Source organism: Amblyraja radiata, chromosome 6 (genome assembly GCF_010909765.2).
Source record: "Amblyraja radiata isolate CabotCenter1 chromosome 6, sAmbRad1.1.pri, whole genome shotgun sequence".
Taxonomy (NCBI): Eukaryota; Metazoa; Chordata; class Chondrichthyes; order Rajiformes; family Rajidae; genus Amblyraja; species Amblyraja radiata.
This window is the reverse complement of record NC_045961.1, coordinates 89,496,416-89,518,113: the sequence shown is the minus strand read 5'-3', so window position 1 is coordinate 89,518,113 and position 21,698 is coordinate 89,496,416. Positions and strand designations below refer to the sequence as shown.

General features: G+C 48.5%; 1 protein-coding gene across 1 annotated transcript in view; it reads left to right on the top strand.

The window, feature by feature from the left end:
- The first annotated feature begins 14,045 nt into the window (after positions 1-14,045).
- Positions 14,046-21,698, top strand: part of LOC116974562 (P2Y purinoceptor 2-like) — a 28,249-nt gene continuing 20,596 nt past the window's right edge. Inside the window, exon 1 of the mRNA XM_033023162.1 lies at positions 14,046-14,538. The gene's annotated coding sequence lies outside the window, so the exon portion shown is untranslated. The remainder of the gene's footprint in view (positions 14,539-21,698) is intronic.

Here is a 21,698-nt window from a genome sequence, read left to right as displayed (position 1 = left end):
GCTTGAGAATTAAACAGACAAAGAAACATATATCCTACCCAGTCCCCACCAAATATCCATCACCCATTTACACTCACCATACTTTAATCCTATACGTAGGAAGGAACTGCAGAGGCTGGTGCAGATATGAAAGAAACAATTCTTCTCCTTAACTAATTTTTATTCTTATAGGGGAAGTGTCACAACTAAAAGGGTGATTTTAATGAGCTGCCTTTTGGAAAGATTCATCAGTGACAAGGATGAGCAATCAATTGGTCACGAACCATCATTCAGAGAAACTATTTACATGTTCATCTAAAGATAATTGGGACAATGAATCTCCGTTGATTTGTTTATTAATCTAACCTTCCTGATTTGAACATGCTCAATATATTCAAAAGATACATTCACAGAAGAACTTTAAATGTTACACGGCGTACTGTTTTTAAGTGACCATAAAGGCAGACAGTTTCCGGTTTATTTTATTTTATTTTTGTTTTTATTTTATTAGATGTAAGTACAATAATGTGGTCCCATAGATACCTAATATATATTGACATGTTACTTTTTATATACAACTTCTTATTATTTTTTTTAGCAGTAAAAGAAAGAAAAGAAAGAGAATAGTAGAGAAATAGAGAAGTGTGTGATACCGAAAAGTGAGAAGAAGGAATGGAGAAAAGAGAGAAAATAGAGAGAGAAAAAGAAGAGATAGGAAACAGGAGATTGAAGGAGAAATAGCTATTTATTATTCTTGACCACCCTTCACCCGTTTGGTGGTTAATTCGGCTTTGGATTTTTTTTAAATTGCAAATTGTCCCTAATTTGTAGGATAGTGCAGTGTACATTGCTGAGTGGGCTGAAGGGCCTGTTTGGGCATTGTATCTGTAAGAATTGTATTTTTATTCTTATAGAGGAAGTGTCACAACTAAAAGTGTGATTTTAACACTGAGCCCTCTGCCTTTTAGCCAAGCTGCCTTTTGGAAAGATTCATCAGTGACAAGGATAAGTCACGAACCATCATTCAGAGAAACTATTTACATGCACATCTAAAGATAATTGGGACAATGAATCTCCAAGTTGATTTGCTTATTAATCTAATTTTCCTGATTTGAAGATGGTCAGTGTTTGCAAAAGTTACAGTCACAGAAGAACTTTAAATGTTACACGTACTGCTTTTAAATGACCATAAAGGCAGACAGTATTTGATTTTGGTGGAAAGGAATAACTCATAATAACCTCTCCTATCCTTGGAGTTTATTTCTGTTGATCAATACTGTACAGCAATGAAAGTTGATGGAAGTGAATGGTTTTAGATGTAGTCTCTTCTGTTATAATGGTGAATGATCACATGTACTTATGTCAGCAGTAAAAGTAATTGGAAACTATTTGTAGGGACCAGGGACATGGCCGGTAATCAGTTATTGAATTGCCACTGATCTGCTGTGTCATCAGACTAAGCCAGAAAGTGCTGATGACACCACACTGTACTACAGCTGCATGTTATCTTTCACAGAGCTAAATACATGAATTATCTGTCATAGTGGCAGTGGGTTTATAGGATTGCTTGAGAACTAACCAAAGTCAAAGAAACATATATCCTACCCAGTCCCCACCAAATATCCATCACCCATTTACACTCACCATACTTTAATAGTAAGATTAAACGAGAACTTACCAGTTTGAAGTTTGATCTTGATTTTATGAGGAGTTACGATGAGCGATTACGTGAAGAAGGGCCGTCCGTCTGCGTGCGCGTCAATCTTAAAAGCAGCGGTGTTAAATCACAGATAAAAATGAAGACCTGAGAATAGTAAGATTGTGAAAAACTTGAACTTCCATATGACCTTGATAATATGAGGGTGGGAGCGGTGGGCACGTAATCGCTCATCGTAACTCCTCATAAAATCAAGATCAAACTTCAAACTGGCAAGTTCTCGTTTAATCTTACTATTTTACTTCGGAGTCACGTGAGTGACTACGTGAAGATTTCAAAGCTCTGTGATTTTACGCCGGTTACGAATCCAGGCGTCACACACTGAATGGATTGACCATGGATGCGTGTAATCATTAAAGCATTCAGACATTACGTAGTTAAGTAAAGAAACTGATGCTTTAAATGAAAGAAAAGTTTTAAAAAAAGTTACCCCTCCCAACCTTGGGGGGGAAACTAAGGGACAGAACTTAAAATGGTACGTGCAAACACCCCCAGTCCGGTTATAGGTTTGTTATAAAACCGGTGGACCGTTATTTAATTCGTCCATCCTGCAGCTACTAGGATGTCGTCAAGGGGCACGTCCATAGCTCTTGCTGCCGACGTAGATGCAGCCCTGGTGGAGTGAGATTTAACCACATAAATGTTTACTCCTGCTACCGCCATTACCTCTTTTGACCATCTGGAGATGGTTTGAGTTGACACCTTTTGGTGTGGTTTTTTTATGGCTGATGAGGACCGATTGTTCTGTGCCTCTGAGATTCTCCGTAACTCTCAGATAGTGGTGTTAGTATGTTACCACCCACAAAACCGTTGGTCCTCTGGATATGCCAAGAACTGGATCTCCATCCCTGGCATTCCTGGCCTGCTCTGTTTATCATGTTCCTGATTAGGAATGTTATGTTGTTCATATTGGTGGTCATGTAGTCCAACCGTAGCTTTTGCAGTGTCTAGACTCTTTGTCAGCATACCACCTTCAGGGTTAGTTATAGGTGGTCCCCACTGTCAAAGTAGGGCTTGTACCACGCCCACATCCCATGTGTCAGTGTACCTTGGCCTTGGAGGTCTTAAATTGTAAATTCCCTTCATGAATTTTGTTGTAAAGGGGTGCGTTCCTATCGAACTGTGCCCTGCTTCCGGCATCAGATTGGAGGAGAGTGCGCCTCTGGCACTATAGATGCACTATAACTTAGTTTATAGTTATAGTACAGTTGATAGGAACTACAAGACATCCGTTATCCGAACTGTGTTGTATTTGTTCGGACAGTCCTATGCCTTGAAATGGCCTCCTCAGAATCTGCAGACCAACAAGTTATACGTTCATGTAGTGGATGATTACTCCCTGTAACTGGGTTCACTAGGAGGTCCCTGCTCTTGGGTACAGCCATTACTGGCTGGACTATAATTCCCAAAATTTTTGGGGACCAGGCTTGAGTAGGCCAATCTGGCACTACCAATATGCCTGTGGCTTAGTCTTGCTTGATTTTTGTCAAGCATCGGTTTTTGAGACAAATTGGCGGAAAGCATACATAAATATTCCTCCCCAATTGAGGGAGAAAGCATCCACTGCCTTGCTCCTGGATCCAGCTCGCAGGACACATATCTGGGTAACTAATGGTTAGTCTACATGCAAACGGATCAACATCTGGTATGCCAAATCGTGTAGTTATTTTGTTAAATACTGTCTGATTCAACATCCATTCTGTGTTGTTATTAAACATTCATGATCCAGCATCTGTCACCGTGTTATATCTACCTCGTAGATTTCCCAAATATTCCTCTCGATACACCAGTGCCAAATGAGGTTCGACAATCTGTCGTAAGATACAGATTTTACATCACCCTTGTTAATGGATATATGCCACCGCAGTGGTGCTATCAATCTGAATTTGAACAAGCACCAGTTGCATATCGCTACAGAGAACCTTGAGTCTATATTGTGCCCCCAACAATTCTGGGTAATTGATTCCATGTGTTGGGGAATTACAGACTCCTGCTCATTCCATCTGCCCCCACAGCTTTAGACTGTGTTGGTGTCTCCCCATCCTTAGCCGCTTGCATAGGTCTGAAGAACCCTCGATGGCTTTCAAGCAAAATTTCCCTGAGCTGTCTCCCATTCGTTATCCACCATAGTTATTCAACAATGGCCTCTGCTGGCAATCCATAGTTTGCCAATTCGGACTGCATATAATTTGAGTGTTCATTCCTTTGCTTGCTGTAAGTTCTGGTAATGCAAAGGCCCGTACTGCTGGGAATGCAGCTACTATTTGCCAATTACACTCGCTGTTTGCCTGATAGATGGCTAGAATTTGACTATCAGGTCATTGCAGGCTTAATTAATATTGTCGTTTGCCCCTAGGCAAAGTCACCAACATATTTACTGTTTTTGATAGTAAATTCTAGGTAATCAATTACCCTTGTAGGTGTCAATTTTGATTTAACTGGATGGATGAGGTAACCAATTCTTTCAACCAGGGTTTTGGTTTGCTTGACATGCTTCTGCCAATTCTTGGTGACTCCAAAATGAAAAAGTCCTCCAAATATGCCATTACTATGTGGTTTTGAGACCTTTGTAGGCCCAGAATTGGTTTCCGTAGTTTTTGCAATAGTCTAGGAGCTGATGTCAACCCATTTGGCAGATCCATACCATCCAGTTAAACTTCAAATATCTCCTGTTCTTAGTGAATAGACACTGAATAGTATGCATCTTTGAGGTCGATGCATGCCATGTGACCATTCTATAGGAAGCTCCTATAAAACAGTAGTTAAACCGTAACAAAATTACTGTTTCTAAAAGTCTATACTGCACAAATGAGTTACACCTGGATGAAGTGACATCCTCCATCTGTCACATGTCCTGAATGGCAATCCTGCCCAAAAATACTGGGCCTGCCTCGAAGACAATTCCAGTCCGAGTTCCAAGTCTGCTTGGAACCTGTGTATGTTGTGCAGTAATATTATCACGTTATTATCTGTTTTTAAAAACCCCGTTCTGAAATTTCTTGTTATTGTCATTTTGAACAAGAACACAAGAGTAAATTACCAACATGTAACTGCTCCACAATCCCTTGTTTCAGTAAACCCAGACCCACCTACCTCCATGGCTACCGGTGGTCTTGTGGTAAGCCCAAAGGCCCCTGATGCGGATTCCTTTCCTCTCCTTGATTGGGAGTAGGACTGGTAAGGAGTGTGGATTCCATGTTTCTCCCGACCTCTGCTTGGGTCTAGTCTGAAACCTCATCATACTGAGCCTGCCTTGTAGGACAATTCTGGCCATTATTTTGAGTCTGCCTTGAAAGACGACTCTGATCATATTTCCGTGCCCAGCTTTCAAGCTACCACCGGATTCAGTGAACCACTCCACTGAGAGTGAGGTTCGTAGGCAGCCCTGAAAACAGGTGCTGCCGCAGGCCCCTGAGGATACCTGTGCTGACATGGCCCTTCCAGTGGACCTAAATGAGATTCTAGCTTTGGTCAGACTGAAAAGGACCATGAATGCTCCTCTCCTTAGAGCAGGAGACATTTGTGCAGCCCTGAAAACAGGTGCTGCTGCCTGCGGGTTCTCCATAATACCCGGGCTGTCAAGAGCTAGATTCCATCCAGGGAAGCACCCAGTGGAACCTGGATGATTGCAGAAGCACTTATTTTCTGTTTGTTTGTATGGAAGCTTATTATTCCTTTTATGTAAAGCATTTTGGTGTTGACTTAAACAGTGCAATATAAGAAAAACTTACTTACTTACTTCCTTTCTTCTGCTTGTCCCTGGGAAGGTTCCCCCCCCTCTCTTTGTACTCTGATTCAGAGTGGTTTCTTCCACATGTAGTTCCCCCTTCAATGGGGAAGACATTGGGCTGCCCCATGTGCGAGGCTCCCGGCACCGGCACTGCTGTAGGCCGTGCTGATACTGCTCCTTCCTTTGGAGCAGATTATTGTTGGAGCAACTTCTCCATAAGTTGCTCCATGTGGGAGAAGTCGTCCACAGACGCTCTCCATTGAGGGAGGGTATCCCTCTTCCCCGGACTCATCTGAGTCAACGGGTTAGTTTAGACTTGCGGGTGGCATTACGTCCCGCAGGACAACCATGGAGCTCCTGCTCCCGCGCAAAGTCTCCTGCCGATTCTGCTGTCGGCGCTAATGTCGGGAACAAGACCGTCGCCCGCTATTTGGAAAGCTGCGGTCTTCGGCAGCCGACATCCCCGCGGGCCGTCTCCTCGACATCTGGGCTCTGAAAAAAACTTCAAGCCCGAAAGAACGCAGGTAAGTGATTTCAACTTCCCTTACCTGCTCATCCCGACGGCCTGGGAGGCTCAATGCCTGCCAGTCTGTCGTGCGTGTTGCGTTCAGACGTAATGACGCGCATGCAGACGGACGGCCCTTCTTCACGTAGTCACTCACGTGACTCCGAAGTAAAATCCTATATGTAGGAAGGAACTGCAGAGGCAGGTTTAACCCGAAGATGGACACAAAATGCTAGAGTAACTCAGCGGGACAAGCAGCATCTCTAGAGAGATGTAATGGGTGATGTTTCAGGTCGAGACCCTTCTTCAGATGGAAGAAGTATAGACTGCCCGTCTATACATTAATCCTACTTAATCTTCTATATTTACAGTACATCCCCATCCCCTCGTGGCCCCACTACAATCAGTGTAAAGAAGGGTCTTGGCCCGAAACGCCACCTATCCATGTTCTCCAGAAATGTTGCCTGATCCTCTGAGTTGCTCCAGCACCTTTGTCCAATTTTATTGCATTTGTATTCTCCCTACATTCTCATCAAATCCAGATTCTACCCCTATACTAGCACTATAGGGCGGCACGGTGGTGCAGTGGTAGAGTTGTTGCTTTATAGCGCCAAAAACCAGGGTTCAATCCTAACTACGGGTGCTGTCTGTTTGGAGTTTGATATTCTCCACGTGACCTTGTGGGATTTCCTTGGGTGCTCATGGATTCCTCCCACACTCCAAAAACGTACATGTTTAAAGGTTAATTGGCTTTGGTAAAAATTTGAATTGGAGCGTTGGAGCATAATGCCCCTGTCCCACTTAGGAAACCTGAACAGAAACCTTGGGTGGGTCGCAAAGTCTCTAGAGGTTTCCGTTCAGGTTTCCTAAGTGGGACAGGGGCATTATGCTCCACCGCTCCAGTTCCAGCCGCCCGCTGCCATGTCTCCTGCCCGTCCCCGTCCCCGCATGCCTTGCACCCCTCCACGTACAACGGTTGTGACTAGCCACGGGGCCTCCCCTCCTGCACGTTCTCCTTTTCGGTCACCACAAGCCTCTACCGCGCCATTCTCGCCTCCGGATTCTCCGCCTCATCTTTCAGGAGAGGGAGGAGAGGGTCTGGTCCGGACGCACTCGGGCCGTGTCAGTAGACCGCCAGATAGAAATTGCGAGTATGTTTAACTCTATGGCACGGGTGCCCTTTCACATTTAGCTTTTAGGGGGAAGGATGTAGATTGACTATGCATGTTAACCAATCACACACAGTTAGCATCATTAATCCCACCCCGCTATAACGCTTATATTAACACTTGCTTCTGGCACTATTCAGTTCGAGCAGCAGTTGGCATGTTCTGACATCTAACCATCCTTCAAAGTTTAAGTGTTGATTAAAGATGATTTTGGATCACATAGCGTGCCTGGAGTTCGTCTACAGAGATGATTAAGGATAAGAGTAGAGGTGTGGAAAGAGATTCCAGAGTGCCAGAGATCATGGGAAAGATGGGCCAATTTGTTTTGGTGCAAGTAGGTATGTTACAAAACTTAACTTCAGCGGCGCTGCAATTCTGCCGCTGGCCGTGTGCACGATTTTGCCGTGTTTGAGGGGGGGGGGGGCAGGGTTAAAATGGGGTTTTTTCCCGACCTGGTCCTCAATTATATTTGTTGGAGTGCAAGATATTGCTAAAGAATCGTTCCTCTGTGTGTTTTAAAAAAAAATTCACCCGACAAGTTAATCGCTGGAGTCATTTTAAAACCAGCTTCTGAAGCCGTCAATGCCGACCACTGGGACGGATTTTATGGAGGACCAGGTAAAAGAATGTTGTAGTGGCCTGGTCGAGGTCAGGAAAAGACCGGACACCAGGCGGATTCTAAAGAAGCTTTTTAATGGTAGCAGTACGAGAACACACACACGACACCCTGATCTCCGCCCCTGGGGAGTCGTCAGGAAACCCCGTATCTCCGCCCCTGGGGAGTCGTCAGGAAACCCCGTATCTCCGCCCCTGGGGAGTCGTCAGGAAACCCCGTGGCAGACCAACGCCCCTGTCCCTCAATCGGCGAGGGGGATGATCCAAGGAGTGGCCTACCCCACAGGGACCGCCACAGGACCCCCCCAAGTACCCGAGGTACGAAACGGACAGGAGGGCGTACACGGCGGCCAGCCCGGGTGCACACAACGCTCGGCCCTGGAACAGGCGCCTGGTCAACAAGTGCGGGGGACGAAGTAGCCAGAGGAGGAGGTACCCTAGACAGGGGCCGCCCTCGCTTTCGGGGCAGCGCTACCAGCGCCGGCCGATCGATATCGATATGTGCTGGCTTCAACCGCGCAACTGAAACAGTCTCACGCCGACCCCCAATGTCCAGGACGAAAGTCGACGAGCCATGTTCCAAGACCCGGAAGGGACCTTCGTACGGCCGCTGTAGAGGTGTCCGATGTGCATCCCTGCGCAGAAAAACAAACTGGCAGTTCTCCAGAGCAGAGGGAACGTGCGGACGGAAGGACCCATGACGAGACGTGGGCACCGGCGCCAGCTTGCCCACCGTCTGCCGAAGACGTTGCAGAGCGTCCGAAGGCTGCTCCACCTGGCCACGTGCTGGCGGGATGAACTCCCCGGGCACCGTTAACGGAGACCCATACACCAACTCGGCGGAGGAGGAGGCCAAGTCCTCCTTGGGTGCGGTGCGTATCCCCAGCAAAACCCACGGTAGAGCGTCTACCCAGTCTGGGTCAGTGAGCCGCGCCCTCAGGGCACCCTTAAGCTGCCGGTGAAACCGCTCCACTAGGCCGTTCGACTGCGGGTGGTACGCCGTCGTGTGGTGCAGACGAACACCCAGGAGGCGTGCCATGGCCGACCACAGCTCTGACGTGAACTGAGGCCCCCGGTCGGACGTTATGTCCAGTGGAACACCGAACCGGGCGATCCAGTGCGCCAGCAATGCTCGAGCACAGGTGGTTGTTGTGGAATTCTGTAGCGGAATGGCTTCAGGCCACCGCGTGAAGCGGTCCACAATGGTGAATAGGTACGTCATGCCCTGGGACGACGGCAGCGGCCCCACGATGTCCACATGAATGTGGTCAAAACGTTTATGAGGAATGGGGAACTCCTGCAATGGCGCGTGCACATGTCGTTGCACCTTGGCAGTCTGGCACGGGATGCAAGTGCGCGCCCAATGTCCAACCTCCTTCCGCAGCCCGTGCCACATGAAGCGGGAGGCTACCAGGGCTACTGTCGCCCTGATGGAGGGATGTGCAAGTCCATGGAGCACGTCAAACACCCTGCGCCGCCAGGCGATGGGAACGATGGGTCGCGGAACTCCAGAGGAGACATCGCACAGCAGCGTGGTACCCCCAGGGCCACAGACAACGTCCTCCAACTGCAGGCCCGAGACCGCCGTACGGTAGGCGACAATCTCCTCGTCGGCAAGCTGAGCGGCTGCCAGGGCGGAATAGTTGATCCCCTCACCGACCTGGAGAACCGTGTGGACTGCAGGTCTTGATAAGGCATCGGCCACCCTGTTAAATTTGCCCTCAATGAACCGGATGGAGGTAGTGTACTCGGACACATACGCCAACTGCCTCTGCTGCCGGGCAGACCACGGGTCTGATACCTTGGCGAACGCGAAGGTCAGTGGCTTGTGGTCCGTGAATGCAGTGAATGGTCTCCCCTCCAGAAAATACCGGAAATGACGTACGGCGAGATACAGGGCAAGGAGCTCACGGTCGAAGGCGCTGTAACGACGCTGAGGACCACTGAGATGCCTGCTGAAGAAGGCAAGTGGCCGCCAGGAACCCTCAACGAGCTGCTCCAACACTGCCCCAACCGCAACCTCAGAAGCATCCACCGTCAAGGCGGTCGTGGCGTCCTCTCGTGGGTGGACGAGCATTGTGGCATCAGCCAGTGCCTCCTTAGCCCTCTCAAATGCCGCTGTTGCTTCCACGGACCAATCAACCTCCCTGCGATGACCAGCAATCAGGTGGAAAAGCGGACGCATGACTGCAGCCGCTGACGGCAGGAAGCGGTGATAGAAAGTGACCATCCCCACGAATTCCTGCAGGCCCCTAACTGTGGTCGGACGGGGGAACCTGCGGATAGCGTCCACCCTGGTCGGCAGAGGCACCACCCCTTGTGCAGTCACGCGGTGGCCGAGGAAGTCGATAGCCGTCACCCCGAAACGGCACTTGGACGCGTTGATAGCCAAACCGAAATTGCTGAGGCACTGACACAGTTGACGGAGGTGGGTGCAGTGCTCCTGCCGCGAGCGACTGGCTACGAGTATGTCGTCCAGGTACACAAAGACAAAGTCCAATTCGCGGCACACGCAGTCCATAAGCCGCTGAAAGGCCTGCGCGGCATTCTTCAACCCAAACGGCATCCGCACAAACTCGAACAGACCAAATGGTGTGATAATTGCCGTCTTCGGGATATCGTCGGGGCGGACCGGAATCTGATTGTACCCCCGCACGAGGTCCACCTTGGAAAATATGGATGCTCCAGCAAGATGGGCATTGAAGTCCTGAATGTGCGGGACCGGATACCTGTCGGGGACGGTCGCATCGTTCAGGCGACGGTAATCCCCACACGGGCGCCAGCCCCCGTTCTTCTTAGGGACCATGTGGAGCGGTGAGGCCCATGGGCTACCGGAGGGTCGCACGATGCCCATCGCCTCCATCTGGCGGAACTCCTCCCGAGCTAGACGGAGCTTGTCTGGGGCGAGACGACGTGCTCGGGCGTGCACAGGCGGGCCAGTAGTGGGGATATGGTGCTCCACCCCGTGCTTCGGGGTGGAGGAGCGGAAGTGGGGTTCGAGAATGCCGGGAAAATCTGCCAGGATGCGCGCGAAAGTCGCATCCACGGATGACAGGGGGCCATCAGGGCGTACTACCGGATCACCAGTACGGAGGAAGACCGGCTCCAGCGTGACAGAGTGCATCAGGCGCCGCCGCTTGACATCCACGAGCAGTGAATGGGCTTGAAGGAAGTCGGCGCCCAGCAGCGGCTGGGAAACGTCTGCAATGACGAACCTCCACGAAAACGAGTTGCGACAAAGTTGAGCGGGATGGTGCGAAACCCGTAGGTGCGAATAGCACTCCCGTTCGCCGCGGTGAGGAGGGGGCCTTGTTTGCCCGCACGGATGTCGGCAATGGAGGGAGGCAGAACACTCACTTCCGCACCAGTGTCGACGAGGAAAGCAGTACGAGAACACACACACGACACCCTTATCCCTACCCCTCGGGAGTCGTCAGGAAACCCCGTATCTCCGCCCCTGGGGAGTCGTCAGGAAACCCCGTGGCAGACCAATGCCCCTGTCCCTCAATCGGCGAGGGGGATGATCCAAGGAGTGGCCTACCCCACAGGGACCGCCACAGGACCCCCCCCAAGTACCCGCCGGCACGTGGCCAGGTGGAGCAGCCTTCGGACGCTCTGCAACGTCTTCGGCAGACGGTGGGCAAGCTGGCGCCGGTGCCCACGTCTCGTCATGGGTCCTTCCGTCCGCACGTTCCCTCTGCTCTGGAGAACTGCCAGTTTGTTTTTCTGCGCAGGGATGCACATCGGACACCTCTACAGCGGCCGTACGAAGGTCCCTTCCGGGTCTTGGAACATGGCTCGTCGACTTTCGTCCTGGACATTGGGGGTCGGCGTGAGACTGTTTCAGTTGCGCGGTTGAAGCCAGCACATATCGATATCGATCGGCCGGCGCTGGTGGCGCTGCCCCGAAAGCGAGGGCGGCCTCTGTCTAGGGTACCTCCTCCTCTGGCTACTTCGTCCCCCGCACTTGTTGACCAGGCGCCTGTTCCAGGGCCGAGCGTTGTGTGCACCCGGGCTGGCCGCCGTGTACGCCCTCCTGTCCGTTTCGTACCTCGGGTACTTGGGGGGGAGGTCCTGTGGCGGTCCCTGTGGGGTAGGCCACTCCTTGGATCATCCCCCTCGCCGATTGAGGGACAGGGGCATTGGTCTGCCACGGGGTTTCCTGACGACTCCCCAGGGGCGGAGATACGGGGTTTCCTGACGACTCCCGAGGGGTAGGGATAAGGGTGTCGTGTGTGTGTTCTCGTACTGCTACCATTAAAAAGCTTCTTTAGAATCCGCCTGGTGTCCGGTCTTTTCCTGACCTCGACCAGGCCACTACACTGGTGACCCCGCGTCGTTCATCACGCATCGTGATGGAGAATAACGCAGTTGCGTTGAAGCTCCCAACTCTATGGACCGAAGAACCCGAAACCTGGTTCCAGCTGGCAGAGGCACAGTTTGCTGTGAGAGGTATCACGCAGGATGAGACTAAATATTATTATGTGGTTGGCTCGTTTGACCAACTAACTGCGAGGCGAGTTAAGCCTTTCCTCAGGGCCCCCCCGGTAACGAACAAATATGATGGCCTTAAAGCATTTATCATCAGGAGGTTTGGCCTGGGTGACGCCGAGCGGGCAGCTCGCATTTTCAGAATGGACGGCCTGGGCGACCGCAAGCCGTCTGCCCTCCTGGAAGACATGCTCACCCTAATGGGGGACCATGAGCCGTGTTTTTTATTTAAATATGCTTACCTGCAGCAGCTGCCTCCCGACATTCGCATGCAGCTCGCCAGGGATCCGTTTACCGACATGCAGGCGCTGGGTGAACAAGCCGACGAGCTGTGGAATTCTCACCATCACGTCGGGGTCACCAGTGTAGTGGCCTGGTCGAGGTCAGGAAAAGACCGGACACCAGGCGGATTCTAAAGAAGCTTTTTAATGGTAGCAGTACGAGAACACACACACGACACCCTGATCTCCGCCCCTGGGGAGTCGTCAGGAAACCCCGTATCTCCGCCCCTGGGGAGTCGTCAGGAAACCCCGTATCTCCGCCCCTGGGGAGTCGTCAGGAAACCCCGTGGCAGACCAACGCCCCTGTCCCTCAATCGGCGAGGGGGATGATCCAAGGAGTGGCCTACCCCACAGGGACCGCCACAATGTAGTTTATTTTTATGTATAAAAGTGTTTCTTAAGATGTATTTAATTCACATTTTAAGTTGCGAAACGGTGATTTTTCCCCCCGAAGAACCGGCAGTGTATTTGCTGCAGATATGGGGGTATAAATTCACCACATTCTGAACATTCCAAATGGTCCCATTCCAGAAAATCCCACTCGCAGGCTGATTTAAACTAATTATATGCTCTAATTTCAAGTCATCTAAGTAAGATTATTTCATATTTGTTTCAGAATGCTTCAATCAATAATAACTGAAAATTTCTTTCAGTTCTCTTAAATGTTAAGAAAGTTATCGGCTTTTAAATGTTCTCGATCACAGCTTTTGTGTTAAGTCAATGAAAAAGCAATAGGGAACAAGATGCCAATTTCCGAGTATGAAAATGGCCATAACTTTTGTAATACTGAAGATATGAAAGTGAATTAGGTGTCAAATTAAACTTCTTTTTATGCTTTATCTGATGGGATAAATTAAAGACTTGATTTTTTAAATCTAAAAATTTTGTAACATTGCTAGTGCAAGGTGGCGGACTCGACTCATTACCTTCAAATGGCCACTGAATTCCCATTAACAGGATAAATACTGAAATATTTAAAATAATTGCTTTCTCCTTCCCGTGACCTTTAATGAGTTTATCTCCACGCATCGGTACTAACCAGGTTCTTCATTCTATCTGGTAGCAAGTTTCACATTCTCTTCTTTCTGAGTGAGAAAGCCCAGAATCTGTAAAATAATAAAAACACGAAGTGCTAGAGCAAATCAGAGGGTCAGACAGCATCTCTGGAGAACATGGATAGGCAACGTTTCGGAATTTGACCCTTCTTCAGACTGATTGTAGTACAGGGGGGAGCTCGAAGAGAGGTGGGGGGCGGGATAAGGCCTGTCCCCGCCTCCCTTTTAGCTTTCAACCGCCCCCCCCCCCCCCCCCCCCGACTCCAATCAGGATTCGGACCTGAAACGTCGCCTGTTCATGTCTTCCAGAGATGCTGCCTGACCCGCTGAGTAATTCCGGCACTTTGAGTTCTCTCCTCAAGATTCCAGCATTTGCAGTTCCTTTGATTCTGAACAATTATATTTTATAATGTCTGAACAAAGATACTTTCTTTCCAGAATTGTGTACTTTGCAGAGCATTGCGTGGGGACTGGCCGAGGATTAACCCGAGTTCTGGTTCAAGCGCCTGCCAACCTTCAACAAACCGTTCTGAAATTATTGTAATCACTTGCAGAATGTAATTCTTGTGAACTGACAAAGGAATTTGTGCAAGCTGAAATCGGACATACCTCATTGCGTATCTAAGCTGGTCCCTGAGTCGTGCATTTGCACCAGGTTGCTGAGATCCACCGTGACACACCAACCTTGAACCTCGCCTCGCCAGTATCCCAGCGGTTAATGCTCCCAAACGCAGCCTCCGCCGGAGAGAAGAGTGAAATGTCACCGCTTTCTACAGTCGCGCCCGTTGCCATCCAGCGAGAGTTTTAGACATTGCTGTAAGGGACACTAAGTGAGAGCAGGTCACCCCCCCTCCTCCTACCCCCACCCCATTCCCTCCAACTCGAAGAAACACAGATCCCAAAAGAAATGCTTATTATTCATCGACTGCTCCCCCGCGGGCGAACCAAAGGTCCCAGAGCCGATGATCAGCGGCCAATGCATTAGACTCACTCCGAGTAAGTACACAAGCGGATACTCCGATCTTTCCTACTTTCTTTGTACGCATTATGATATTTGTTTTTGCATTGGTGAATTGTCCTCGTCTTTACGAGACACTGAAGGAATGATTCTTTGCATGGTTTCAAACTTTGACGCTGGCTGCGGGGAACTAAAATCGTAAGAGTGGCGTTTTTAAAAAAAAACATTTGCAACACAACAGAGTTTGTCCTTAGTGTTGTGGCGGTGCTTGGAGATCAGGGGAATCGGGCGAAGAAGATTTGAACAAGAGGCTGATGAGAACGATGATGATCTCGAATGGGATTGCACGATTCGCAGAATTGCGCGATTATCCGCCCTACAGATGCGGCAATGCCCGAGAGTTTTAGACGTTGTGTAACGTTGTGTAACGAGGAGTTTACTTAGATTTTGCAACGCAGCGATTCTCAGTAAATTCCTAATCGAACGGGCGGAATGTTTGACAGTACAGTAAAAGTATCATTAATCACCGAACGGTCGGAAAATTACTGGATGGACGGAGTTACTGAACGGTAGAAACAAGAAACTGCTGATGCTTTTTTACAAAAACAAACTACAAAGTGCTCGAGTAACTCAGAGGGTCAGGCAGCATCTCTAAAAAACATGGATAAGTGTGGTTTTGGTTGGGACCCTTCTTCAAACTGATGGTGGTGGGGAGGGGAAGGGGGAGAAAGCTGGAAGAGAGGAGGGACAGGAATAAACCAGGCAAGGGATAGGTGGATACAGGTGAGGGGGGGGGGGGGGGGGGGGGGGGTGTTGCATAGGCTGATGATTGGACAACGGCCAGAGATAAAAAGACTAAAGGAATGAGAAAAGTATAGAAGAGTTCCATGTCTCAGTGAATAAGGATACATAGAGATAAAAATGTGATTAGGACTCTGTTAAATGAAGAACTAGAGGGTATTGAGTCCTTCCTAGTGGACGATGGAGGTATAGAGTGACTGGCGGTCCATGGTAAAGATGAAGTAAAAGGGTCCTAGAAATTGAAAGTTATTGAAGAGTGAAGAACATGTGTAGTGTCCAGTATGTAGGTGGGAAGGGACTGATCAAGGTGGGGATAAGATGGAATCAAGGTATTTGGAGATTACGTTAATCATAATCACAATCATACTTTATTAGCCAAGTATGTTTTGCAATTTGATTTGCAATTTGATTTGCCGTGCAGTCATACCATTAAAAAGCACCAAAACACACAAAATACATTTAAACATAAACATCCACCACAGCAACTCCTCCACATTCCTCACTGTGATGGAAGGCGAAAAAAAGTTCACTCTCTTCCCTTCGTTGTTCTCTCGCGGTTGGGGGCCTCGAGCCTTCCGTTGACGGGACGATCTTGGTTCCCGTAGCCGGCTGCCGGGCCCTCCACGTTCGGGGCAATGTTGAAATCCGCAGGCCGCGGTTGGAGCGTCGATCCCAGGCAAAGGATTGGCTCCGATGGCAAGTCCACGTCCCCGCGGTGGGGCTCAAAGTCAGTCCCGAGCAAGGCCTCCAGCACCATGTGGTTAGGCCGCAGAGCGACCGGAGATACGATCCGGAAAACAATCGCGTCTCTGGCATGATAAGAGACTGAAAACAAATTTCCTCCGATCCCCTCCCCCACCCCCCATATAAAACAACCCAGAGAACACAAACTTTTCAAACACACTAAAATAACAAAAAAAAGACGAAAAGACAGATAGATAGACTATTGGCGAGGCTGCCATTGTGCCCCCCCACCACCCACCGGTGGTATATGTTCTAGTAGGTTGTCCCAAGGTAGACCAGTCATTGAAAGTAGGCATGCAGGTGCAGCAGGCAGTGAAGAAAGCAAATGGTATGTTAGCATTCATAGCAAAAGGATTTGAGTATAGGAGCAGGGAGGTTCTACTGCAGTTGTACAGGGTCTTGGTGAGACCACACCTGGAGTATTGCGTACAGTTTTGGTCTCCTAATCTGAGGAAGGACATTCTTGCCATAGTACAGAGAAGGTTCACCAGACTGATTCCTGGGATGTCAGGACTTTTATATGAAGAAAGACTGGATAGACTCGGCTTGTACTCGCTAGAATTTAGAAGATTGAGGGGGGATCTTATAGAAACTTACAAAATTCTTAAGGGGTTGGGCAGGCTAGATGCAGGAAGATTGTTCCCGATGTTGGGGAAGTCCAGAACAAGGGGTCACAGTTTAAGGATAAAGGGAAAATCTTTTAGGACCGAGATGAAAAAAAAATTTTTCACACAGAGTGTGGCGAATCTCTGGAATTCTCTGCCACAGAAAGTAGTTGAGGCCAGTTCATTGGCTATATTTAAGAGGGAGTTAGATGTGGCCCTTGTGGCTAAAGGGATCAGGGGGTATAGAGAGAAGGCAGGTACAGGATACTGAGTTGGATGATCAGCCATGATCATATTGAATGGCGGTGCAGGCTTGAAGGGCCGAATGGCCTACTCCTGCACATATTTTCTATGTTTCTACACCAGTGATTTAGTCTCTCCAGACCATGAGTGAAAGCCGACCTCAGTGAAACTGCTCCACAGAATATCAATTGTCGCTTGGAAGATTTGCACCTTTCAAGATAAATCTTTGACTATGCTGTTTTCATGACAGCAAAGTGGCATTTACACTTCTGTAAATTACATTTAATTCCAGTTCTCTGCATTCTGAGGTTACTGAAGATCAAAGATGATCTTTGCTGAAGATTTAGCCACAGGTGGTGTGGGTCGGGCTTCCGGGAATTCTGCACGGTGCTTATGTTTTCTGTTGCCCAGACATGATGGCCTTTATATGGACCAGACAGAAAGACTGGGGCGTTTCTGTGTGCTCCTGATGCATAGTTTTGAGGATCTAGATGCTATCACAAATGTTCTTTCTGCATCTAGCTGCCAAAAATCCCCATAAGTTGGTGAGAAAGTTACACATTTTCAAAGAGATTTGAGACTACCTTTGTTGTCGTGCATACCTCTTGCAGATATGGAGCTTGGAATCCTGACTCTAGACTTTAGAGATACAACGTAGAAACAGGCCCTTCGGCCCACCGAGTCCATGCCGACCAGCGAACACCCCACACACTAGCACTATCCTACACCCGAGGGACAATTTATCATTTTACCGAAGCCAATTAACCTACAAATGGGTATGTCTTTGGAGTGTGGGAGGGAACGGGAGCACCCTGGTTTACGCCACACTTGGAGTAGTGTGGGGAGTTCTGGTCCCCACACAATAGGAAGGATGTGATAGTGTTGGTGAGAGTGCAGAGGGAATTCACTGGCATGTTGCCTAGATTGGTGGATGTTAGTTGTGGGAAGAAATTGTATAGGTTGGACTTGTTTTCCCTGGAGTAAAAAAAAGCTGAGCGGTGAACTGATAGAAATAGGTAAGATTATGAGAGGCATAAATTGGGTAGATAGTCATAATTGTTTGTGAAAGATAGGGGTATTGAGAAACTAAAGGGCATAGGTTTAAATCGAAGGTAGACACAAAATGCTGGAGTAACTCAGCGGGACAGGCAGCATCTCTGGAGAGAAGGAATGGGTGACGTTTCGGGATGAGACCCTTCTTCGGGCATAGGTTTAATGTGAGAGGCGGGACTTTTTAAAGGGGATCTGAGGGATATAATTTTTGTAGTTGTTGATATCTGGCACCCAATGCCAAAGAGAAAGTGGTGGAATCAGATGCAATTATAATGTTTAAGAGGCTAAGTCATACACTTAAATAGGCAAGGCATAAAAAGAAGATAGACACAAAATTCTGAAGTAATTCAGCAGGTCAGGCAGCATCTCTGGAGAAGTTTCCCACTCCCCTGACTCTCAGTCTGAAGAAGGGTCTTGACCTGAAGAGTCACCTATTCCAGTTCAAACTCAAATACAATAGATAGAATGAAGGGGAAGATGCAGAGTGCAAAATATTGTTCTCAGCACTGAAATGCATTGTAACGCTTCAGTTTCTTAGACAAAGTCCAATGTCATCTCTGTGGTAGGGGTGAAGTAATACCCTAGCTTATGGAACGAACGCTCAAAGGACTGTTAATGGAAGGGAAGAAGCTGCTCCTGAGTCGGGCAGTGCATGTTTTCAAGCTTCTGTACTTTCTGCTGGATGGGAGCAGGGGTGACCGGGGTGGGACAGGTTTTTGATTGTGTTGCTCTTTTTCCAAGGCATAAAGAAGGAGGACATCTCCGATGCCCTGGTATGGAACACCTCATCTTGGGCGCAGATGCGGCGTAGACGGAGGAATTGGGAATTAGGGGATAGAGTCTTTACAGGAAGCAGGGTGGGAAGAAGTGTAGTCAAGATAGCTATAGGAGTCAGTAGGTTTGTAGTAGATGTCGGTCAATAGTCTGTTTCCCCGTGATGGAGATGGTGAGATCTAGAAACAGTAGGGAGATGTCGGAGATGGTCCAAATGAATTTGAGTGCAGGATGGAAATGAGTGATGAAGTTGATGAAGTCAGTGAGTTCTGCTTGGGTGCAGGAGGTAGCACCAATGCAGTTGTCAATGTAGCGGAAGTAGAGTTCGAGGATAGGGCCGGTGTACGCCTGGAACTCACCTGCCCTCATCCGACCCCAATCCCCAACCTTGCCATTTGTTCACCATCCCCCCTGACTAACCCCTTTCTGATACGGAACAGTCTGTCCTCAGCAGAGGCCTCACTTTTGTTCCCCTCCGCCTCCACCTCAACAAGTTCCTGGACCGCCACAATGTAGAGTTCTTCTTCCACCGCCTCCGCCTGCAGGTCTTTTTCTATGGGAAGGAGTCCTCACCACCCAGTGATGACAACCTTCTCCCGTCTCCAACGGACCCCCTCCTCTTGGACTCCCCCGGATGGCCCTCTACCTTCTTTAGACCTTTTCATTTCCAACTGCCTGCGGGATATCAACCGTCTCAAATTTTCCACTCCCCTTACTCACTCCAACTTCTCCCCCCTGAACGTACAGCCCTTCGCTCACTCTGCAGCAACCCCGACTGGATAATCAAACCCACTGCCGAGGGAGGTGCCGTGGTAGTCTGGACCGCTGATGTCTACCGGACTAAGGCCAGGCAACAACTCTCAGACACCTCTCCCTACTTATCCTTGGACCATGACCCAACAGGCAAGACCTTAATCTCAAACACCATTACTGATTCCATCACTTCCAGCTCTCTGCCCTCTAAAGCCTCCAACCATATCGTTCTCCAGCCTCGCACGGCCCAATTTTATCTTCTCCCCAAAATCCACAAACAGAACTGTCCTGGCAGACCCGTTGTTTCTGCTTGTTCATGTCCCACCAAATTAATTTCCACATACCTCGGCTCCATCCCACCCCCCCTGGTCCAATCCCTCACTACCTATGTCCAAGACACCTCGCAAGCTCTTCCGTTTTCCAGGCCCCCACTTCCTCATCTTTACTATGGATGTCCAGTCACTCTACACCTCCATCCCCCACCAGGAAGGTCTTAAAGCCCTCCGTTTCTTCCTCGCACAGAACCAGCTGATTTCTGTCTACTAACACTCTCCTCTGCCTAGCAGAGCTGGTCCATACCCTCAACAACTTCTCCTTCGACTCCTCCCACTTCCTCTAAATCCAAGGCGTAGCTATGGGCACTCACATGGGTCCCAGCTATGCCTGCCTCTTTTTAGGGTACGTCGAACAATCACTGTTCCAGACGTACACTGGCCCTATCCCTGAACTCTACGAAATGTCAAATAATAAAGGGTATAGCTTTGCTTTTAAAGGGAGAAAGTTGAAAGGAGATAAGCTTTTTACACAGAGTGGTGGTTGCCTGGATCCCGCTGCCAAGGGCAGTGGCGGACTGGGTCTAAAAATATTGCTTGCCAGGAGACAAAGGGGGCCCACTTCATCAGGGGCCCACTTGATATAGGGGGCCCACTTCATCAGGGGCCCACTTAATATAGGGGGCCCACTTCATCAGGGGCCCACTTGCCATCGGGCAAGCTGACACCCTGGCCAGTCTGCCACTGGCCAAGGGTGCTGGTGGTAGGAGATAAGAGAGTGCTGTTTAATAGACTTAAATAGACACATGAATATGCAGGGAAGGAGGGATATTGAGTACATGCATGTAAAAGGGATTTGTTTAAGTGGGCATCATTTTGTCGGCACAGACATTGTGGGCCTGTTCCCATTCTGTACTGTCCTATATTCTTTATTCAGTGTAAGAGTTGAAGGGACCATGACAGATATGACAAAAGACAATACCTCTAATTGTGACTGATGTTACTGGCAACAATAAAAAGAGAAATTACGACTGAACCAAAGTGGTTACTGAGGTCTGATTAGGAACAGTCAACATGGATTTGTGCCTGGAAGGTCATGTTTGACTAATCTTCTTGAATTTTTTTGAAGAGGTTACTAGGGAAATTGACGAGGGTAAAGCAGTGGATGTTGTCTATATGGACTTTAGTAAGGCCTTTGACAAGGTTCCTCATGGAAGGTTGGTTAAGAAGGTTAAACTGTTGGGTATAAATGCAGGAATAGCAAGATGGATTCAGCAGTGGCTGAATGGGAGAAGCCAGAGGGTAATGGTGGATGGCTGTTTGTCGGGTTGGAGGCAGGTTACTAGTGGGGTGCCTCAGGGATCTGTGTTGGCTCCTTTGTTGTTTGTCATGTACATCAATGATCTGGATGAAGGGGTGGTAAATTGGATTAGTAAGTATGCAGATGATACCAAGATAGGGGGTGTTGTGGATAATGAAGAGGATTTCCAAAGTCTACAGAGTGATTTAGGCCATTTGGAAAAATGGGCTGAAAGATGGCAGATGGAGTTTAATGCTGATAAATGTGAGGTGTTACACCTTGGCAGGACAAATCAAAATAGGACGTACATGATAAATGGTAGGGAATTGAAGAATACAGTTGAACAGAGGGATCTGGGAATAACCGTGCATAGTTCCTTGAAGGTGGAATCTCATATAGATAGGGTGGTAAAGAAAGCTTTTGGTATGCTAGCCTTTATAAATCAGAGCATTGAGTATAGAAGCTGGGATGTAATGTTAAAATTGTACAAGGCATTGGTGAGACCAAATCTGGAGTATGGTGTACAATTTTGGTCGCCCAATTATAGGAAGGATGTCAACAAAATAGAGAGAGTACAGAGGAGATTTACTAGAATGTTGCCTGGGTTTCAACAACTAAGTTACAGAGATAGGTTGAATAAGTTAGGTCTTTAT